Below are 7,726 nucleotides of genomic sequence, written 5' to 3' on the forward strand. Positions count from 1 at the left end.
TGTGTTGTGATTGTATTCCTCTCCTTTTTCTCTATACTTTTGTTAGTTTTTTTTCCCAATAACTGATACCAGAGCTCTTGATTTGATCTGAGGATAAGTGTTTTTAGTATGCTTTGTGGTTGAAGTTTTATATGATCTTCAACATTAGAAAAGAAGGGTAGTGTTGGGTAAGAGTTGTTGAACTACAGTCAAAATTCCGTTGTGCAGTTTGGGCTAGAGTAAATTGATGGAACCATTTTTTTTACTTGTGGAAAGTTCAAGTCAAAGATGTGTTGATACAATCAAGATTACACAAGGTGCAATATTATATGGGTGATTGAAGAGCTTCCTGCCAACAAGAAAGTTGGACCATAATGTTTCAACCTGGTTTTCGACATGTGAAAATTCTTGAAGTGGTTTAACTACAAGTGAAGTATACACTTCTTTAGGTGGAGTATGATGGTTTTTAAAACTATAATTATCGGTGAAGACAATGTGAAATTCTTGGAGTGATTTAGCTTCAAGTGAAGTTTATTCTTCATGCTAAAGTATAGGATTGTCAGTGATGACAATGTGAAATTCTTGAAGTGGTTTATCTTCAAGTGAAATATATTTTTCATGAGACAATATGATAGTTTTTAAAACTATGATATTCGGTGAAGGGAATATGAAAATTCCTGGGTTGGTGTAGCTTCAAGTGACTATACCTTTTATGGTGGAGTATGATTTTTGGTAAAGACAATGAAATTGATGTATTATTTTCAATAAAGGTGAAGATTGTTGAGATTGGTTGAAAATATACATGATGCTACTCTTTATGGTGAAGTATGATTGTCGATGAAGACAATGGAAGTTTGTGTGTTATTTTCAATCAAGATGGAAATTTTTGAGGTTGGTTAAAAATATACACGTTAAAGAAGTCACTCATTGCTTAGTTTTGTGAATGAAGAGAGAGTTCAAGGCTATATATATGATACAAGTTCTTTGAAGTCCCACATCGCTTAGTTTTATGAAGGAAGAGAGAATCCAAGGATATATATATATATATATATATATATATATATATATATATATATATATATATATATATAGGATTCAAGTTCTTCATTCCAAGATGCACCAGTCAAAAGCACTTTAAGTTTGCCTTTGACTTTCTTTATTCTCTTATACTTTGGTATTAGAGTGTTGTGAGGTGTAGTTAAATATTTGTTTTGGAGGGTGTGCGTGTACTGGGAGTCTGAGTTAGTTGAGAGTATAATATGTGTTATAATAATTTTCACACAGTGTTATTTTCTGGTTGTCTATTAACAACGTCAGTGATTTTTTCTCCAATTTTGGAGTTTCCACATTATATTCTTGTGTTGTGATTGAGTTCTTCTCTTTTTTCTCTATATTTGTTTGTTTTTCCCAACAAATAGCAAACATGACTTCGTGTAATTCAACTTGAAAGTATGTGCAAATTCAATCTTACTTAAGAAAGCTCCAAAGAATGTTTCTAAATCATCTCTAAATATTATTCTATAATTTCCTCTTGAAACTCCATTAGTGTTGCACTTAATCAAATTATAACTAGGAAAATACCAATTAACTTGTATGATTTTAGGCGCGGGAGGAGTCTGATATTTGATGTCAAATAATTTAATAATAGTAAATTTATGAATTTAAAAGATCATGACCCCCTTGAAAAAAGTGGATGTCATAAACCAATTGTTTAACAAGAAAAATGAATATATCAAAGACAATATAACAATTTCGAAACCTGATATCATGTCTTACATTTCAAGTTTTCCAAAGAATTATTATGATAAGATTTATGATTAAATTCTGAATTTGAGAGGTCCAATTTCTACCAACAAGTTTGAATAAGCTTTTGTAACTAGTTATATCAATGTTCATGCCAAACAATCGCTTCATCCAATGCCAGAAAAGTAAAGTATATTTTCATCTAAAAAATATGTGGTATGCAGTTTCTACATCATGATTGCAGAGAGAGAGAGAGAGAACCTTGAAATCATATGAATTCCGCTTCGAATATGGTTGTCTTATGTTGCAATAACATTATTCATTAGTTCCTAAGTCACTAGTTACTTAGCAGGTGGTATGTATGATTTTCAAATAAATTTTGTCTAAGGAAACTCAATGTGATCCCTCTTGATACAAGTGCATGTATCTTTAAAAGATAGACCACCATTACAAATCATGTTCAAATGAGTTTATTAGGAATAATATTATTAAATGACAAGTTAATCTTTAAAATATCTTCAATAATTTGAGAAGGTAAAATAGATAAGTCGTAAAAAATATTCCAATTGATATCCTTATAACAAATGATATACTTATAATGACACTCAAATGTTAATAAAGTAACTGGATTGAGTACACACAGAGAGAAAATGAAATTGAGATTATTTCTCATCTGAGTCCAAGTGTGATTGCGTACAGTCATGTATACAAATATGAAAATGCTCTCTACTAATTAATTATGGGTAATGTTAACTTGTGCCCTAGGGGCACAAGATAAGATACTCATTTGTAGAAAGTTTGTATTGACAAAATCATAAAATTAATTTTATACCTTTATTAAAATCAATGCACAATTTCCAACACAAAATTACTTTCTTTAGTTCTTATCTTATGCTCATAGGGCAAAGTTAGCATTACCCATTAATTATTACTATGATAAATGAACTAGTTGTTATAAAGAACTAAATTACTATGATAAATGAACTAGTTGATATTAACTAACTAACTAAATATATATATATATATATATATATATATATATATATATATATATATATATATATATATATATATATATATATATATATATATATATATATATATAAAATTTATCATCCTTTCAATAAATAATCATTCAAATCTAAAGTGTTTAGAAGTGTTTTCAATTTCAAACTCTTAGACTACAATCAAAGATCAATCCAACTTTTAGAATTATAACACGTAAGAATTTATTTTTTATCTGTCTAAATTTCTCACTAGAAAACTATTCTCTTTAACAAACATGACGAAAAAAGCTTAAATATGAAACATGTTTCGAGACACCCACCTCACGCCCGTGCAAACCGAATTAGAGTACCAACGTAATCATCAAATCGTCTCACGGATGAGGCACAACAAAAATGTTGCAAAGTAAATACTCATTTGACATGTGGACCCTATTGGGCGCATGACGGGTGAGGCATAACCTAGATGATGAAAAAACTTAAGATTTCAACGCACACACCACAATGCATTCAACCAAAATTTTCTATAAACCGACTTTCTATTATGGGTAATGCTAACTTGTGCCCTTAGGGTACAAATTAAGAACTAAAGAAAGTAATTTTGTGTTGGAAATTGTGCAATGATTTTAATAAAGATATAAAATTAATTTTATAATTGATTTTTTCAATACAAACTTTCTACAAATGGATGTCTTATCTTGCGCCCCTAAGGAACAAGTTAGCATTACCCTTCTATTATAATGACATATTATAAGTTCAGTTATATAAAATTTATTCGATTGATGATGTTTCCAATCCCACTTCTATAGTGAGCATTCTCCATCTCATTATATTCATCATCAATTTAAGGAAATTGGATACCGAAAACTTTTTGTGATAACCTAAAAGAGTGCTGACAATTTTAACATTAAATAGTCTAAATTGTTTCACCATTTTCTTTAGTAAATAGATTGAGATAAGAATAATTCATTATAAGTGTCCTCTTAACATTACCGAGATCTTTCATCTTAAATTCTCTAATCAATATATCCTTGATTTTATTGATCTCTTTTGTGGTAGAGTTTTCCATTAAGATATCATAAATATATAGAAGTAGATAGAGAAATGAAGTCTTCACTCCTCTTAAATATTCACAAACATTTTTGCTACTTACATACTCCCTCTGTCCCATATTATAAGTAAATTTCACTTTTTAGATTCATTAAATAATTAATGTATCTGGTCTATATATAGACCAGATACATTAGTTATTTAATGAATCTAAAAAGTGAAATTTGCTTATAATATGGGACGGAGGAAGTAACCACTATTTAGAAGAAATACATTAAATCAATGATACCATTTCCTAGGATTATGTTTCAACCTATACAAATATATTTTCAAACGACACGTCTTAGACACTGTCATTTAGAAAACCCTCTAGTTGCTACATGTAGATTGTCTTTTCGAGGTATAGATGTAAGAAAGTTGTTTTAATATTCACTTTTTCTAACTCAAAATTATATTTATTTACAATAGGCATAAGAACCATTAGAGAATAAAGTTTTATCACATATGAAAGAATTCTATTGTAATCAATCCCTTCTACTTGAGTAAAAAAACTTTCCACAATTACTTATTTATACTTCAGTTCTTCAATTCCTAGAATACATTCCTCCTTCCCAAAGATCCACTTGCAACTAACCACCATCTGTCTCTTTAGTAGTTTCACAATTTCTCAAGTCTGATTCTCAAATTAACTTATTTATTCATTCATTATCGTAGACCATTTCTATCTCTATTTTCTTTCAAATTACTTCTTGAAGATATTTTACTCCCTATCTTGCAGCTATTCACCCATATTTAAAGCATAACTAATAAGAACGACATAAAGATACCTTTAAGGTGGTACAATATGTCTTTACATTATCATGACCCAACTAATAGTATCAATCCATGATTTTCTACTTTCTCTTGATATCCATCCTAAGTATCCTATTAATCCACATAAAACGAGCTTTATCCACCAATATTTCTAAGTCTTTAAATTCCAGGTCTATGCATTACATCCCCATAGAAGTCTCATCAAAACCAACATTCATGCTTATACAGAATTTTGATCTCTATGTTCCATCTTCCATAACTTGTATCAATTCATACATTTAGGATAATCAAAACCTTAAAGTTATAGTAGTCTACAATTTCCCTCTTAAACCTCCATAGGTATCTTGAAGCCTATTCTTGTGGATGGACATCAGTTGATCAAATAAGTTGTAGTAGCATTAACTTTACCAAAGATACTCCTTGGAAACTCATATCCCAACAACATACAATTTACTCGCTCCAAAATAGTCTTATTACAACATTGAACTAGCCATTTACTATGATGTGTCAACTACTGTTCTATGCCTATTTATACCCAGATTCTTGGGAAACTCATTAAAGTATTATGAAGCAAACTCTTCCCCATAGTTAGTTCTTAATACTTTCTGTTTAGTTTTCATCTGATTTCTTACAAGAGTATGTTATTATTTAAATTTTTTAAAGGTCTCACTTTTTATGTTTCAAAATGTGAGTCTGTCCCCTTCTAGAAAAAAACATCAATCATCATGAGATAATAGAAACCACACCCTTGTGAGTTTTAACCTTTTACACACTCCAAAGATCTGAGTGAACATACTCAAATGATGTTTTAAAGTTAGACATATTACTCTTGGATTCCACTCTATGTCGTTTACCTATTATGTAATGTTCACAAAATTCTAGTTTGTTCAATTTTTCACTACCTAGCAAACCTTTCTTAGCTAGTTTAACAAAACCTCTTTCACTAACATCCCACAATCTAAAATGTCAGAGTTTGGTTTAATTATAAAAATATTGACTAGATAATGATGCATTATCAATAAGAATGGAGTTATCCAAAATATACAAACTACATATTTTAAACTCTTTAGTAATTGTCAATACATTATGCAAAATTTGCATCATGTAATGTTCACTTCTAGTGCAATTTCCTGAATAACCAAACATATTTATGGATAATAATTTTCTTTAATTTTGGGAACATGCCTCACACTACATTAAAGGAACTGACAATTTTCAAAAACATCTTAATCTGAATCATTCCAATACCATAAATCTTACAAGACTTATTCTTACTGAGTAGAACATCCACCTTCGTTTAACTTCAAAGTCTCAAATTATTCTTTCTTGGACACATTTGATAAAAGCATCTAGGTTCCATTATCTGACTCTTTTATGTCTTCAAAATATTTACCTCTAGTTCACAAACACTCTCATAATCATCCTCGTATGAAATAACCACAATATAAACATAATCACCCTTGCTCCCCTATCGGGAGAGTTCTTCTTGAAGGATAGGTTTTATGAAAAATGAATCATTTTGTACTTTAATTTATCAAACATCTTTGACTTAATCTTAGACTTAGATTTCCTACACTTTGGGTTTCCTATACTCTTACTCCCACTCTTGAAATATTCAAGTTTTCTCCATTATATTCAACCTTCAAGTCCTTAAGCATTTTAAGCTCATTGGTCATAATCGTCAATTGAACTTGATATAAGGTGATAGTGATTGTCCTACCATAAAGAAAGATATCCTTGAAATTCTCAAAATATCTAGGTAATGAGCTCAACAAGAGTAAATTGGCGTCCTTATCATAAATTTCACCTTAAGATTTTGTAAGTTATCAATACTTTTATGAAATTATGTTAATGGCTCCAAAATCGATTTGTTCTCCACCATTCAAAATGAATAAATTTGTTATTTCAGACACAACTTAAGATCCAATGACTTAGTAATATATAATGATTCAAACTTTACCCATATTTTCTCTTTGGTCTTCTCATTTGCGATTTCCTTCAATACTTTAGCTCTGAGACACAAAATAATTACACTCATCTTGGTCTTATCTAATTGTGGCAGGATTTTTGACATCGATACATCACCTTTCAATGTTGTTGCACATTTTTGTTGAATCAAGATTGCTTACATCTTCATATTCCATAACCCAAAATTGATCTTTTTGAAAAAAAATCTCCACACTCATTTAGAACTCATGTCACTCATTTGCAAACTTAGTACCTCTGCTCCAAGACAGGTTTCATTTATTGTAAAATGAAGATTTAAACGTGATAATAAATATAATACGGGAGACAAAGAACATTGACAACTAAACTAAACATCTCAACCAATAATCAATCTACCAATTAAGTGTATGCAAATAACAAACTAGCAAGATTGTTTCCTTTGTAGGAGAGAACATCTCATTGATCTCTTTACTAATCAAGAGTCTCATCAAAATATTACAAATAATTTACAATAAGTTAGTTCAACAAGTTCAATAAAACACTTTTTAATTTCTATTTGCTTGTGACTCAATTTCAATATATTTAAAAGTGTTTTCCAACCCATAAATTATAATAAAATATTACATACACTCTTAGAATTAGAAATCCTAAGAATTACTCTATTTGTATCCTTAAGATTCTCCCTAGAAAACTCCTATATTCAGTAAAATTAACATAAATAACTTAAATACGACAAATGTTTCAAGACGACTACCTCACAACTGCCAAAGTAAGCATCCATGTGTCACATGTCTCACCCAATCAACCTCGTGAATGAAGAATAGATAAAGTTGTGAAAAATAATTACTCATTTGTCTCGCGCCCCTTGCTGGGAGGCTCGCATGTGAGACAAATTTTGTATCATAAAAAACTGAGATTTCAAGACATTCACTATATAATAGTTGGTTAGAGTGCATAACTTATGCTTCAAGGAACATAGATGAGTTCAAAGAGCTCACCATATGATATTTGGTTAGAGTTAATAACTTGTGCTTCAAGAAAGATAAACTTCTATGTAACTAGCTAAGTCTTTCATATATATATCTTGACACTTGTTTAAAGTTTTGACTAATTTTTTTTTCTTTTATCAATTATGACATTTAGTTAATATTATTTTTATCGTTCTATACTCAAATACATTTTAATTATTT

At 29.7% G+C, this 7,726-nt stretch overlaps 1 long non-coding RNA gene across 1 annotated transcript; it reads right to left on the reverse strand.

Moving 5' to 3' along the window:
• Positions 1-5,619: 5,619 nt before the first annotated feature.
• LOC127093582 (uncharacterized) lies at positions 5,620-7,492 on the reverse strand. Its single transcript, XR_007792586.1, has 2 exons — positions 7,291-7,492; positions 5,620-6,812 (listed from the first exon to the last, which is right to left on the reverse strand). It is a non-coding gene; the product is annotated as an uncharacterized LOC127093582 (long non-coding RNA).
• Between the last annotated feature and the right edge of the window lie 234 nt (positions 7,493-7,726).

Source organism: Lathyrus oleraceus, chromosome 6 (genome assembly GCF_024323335.1).
Source record: "Lathyrus oleraceus cultivar Zhongwan6 chromosome 6, CAAS_Psat_ZW6_1.0, whole genome shotgun sequence".
NCBI lineage: Eukaryota > Viridiplantae > Streptophyta > Magnoliopsida > Fabales > Fabaceae > Lathyrus > Lathyrus oleraceus.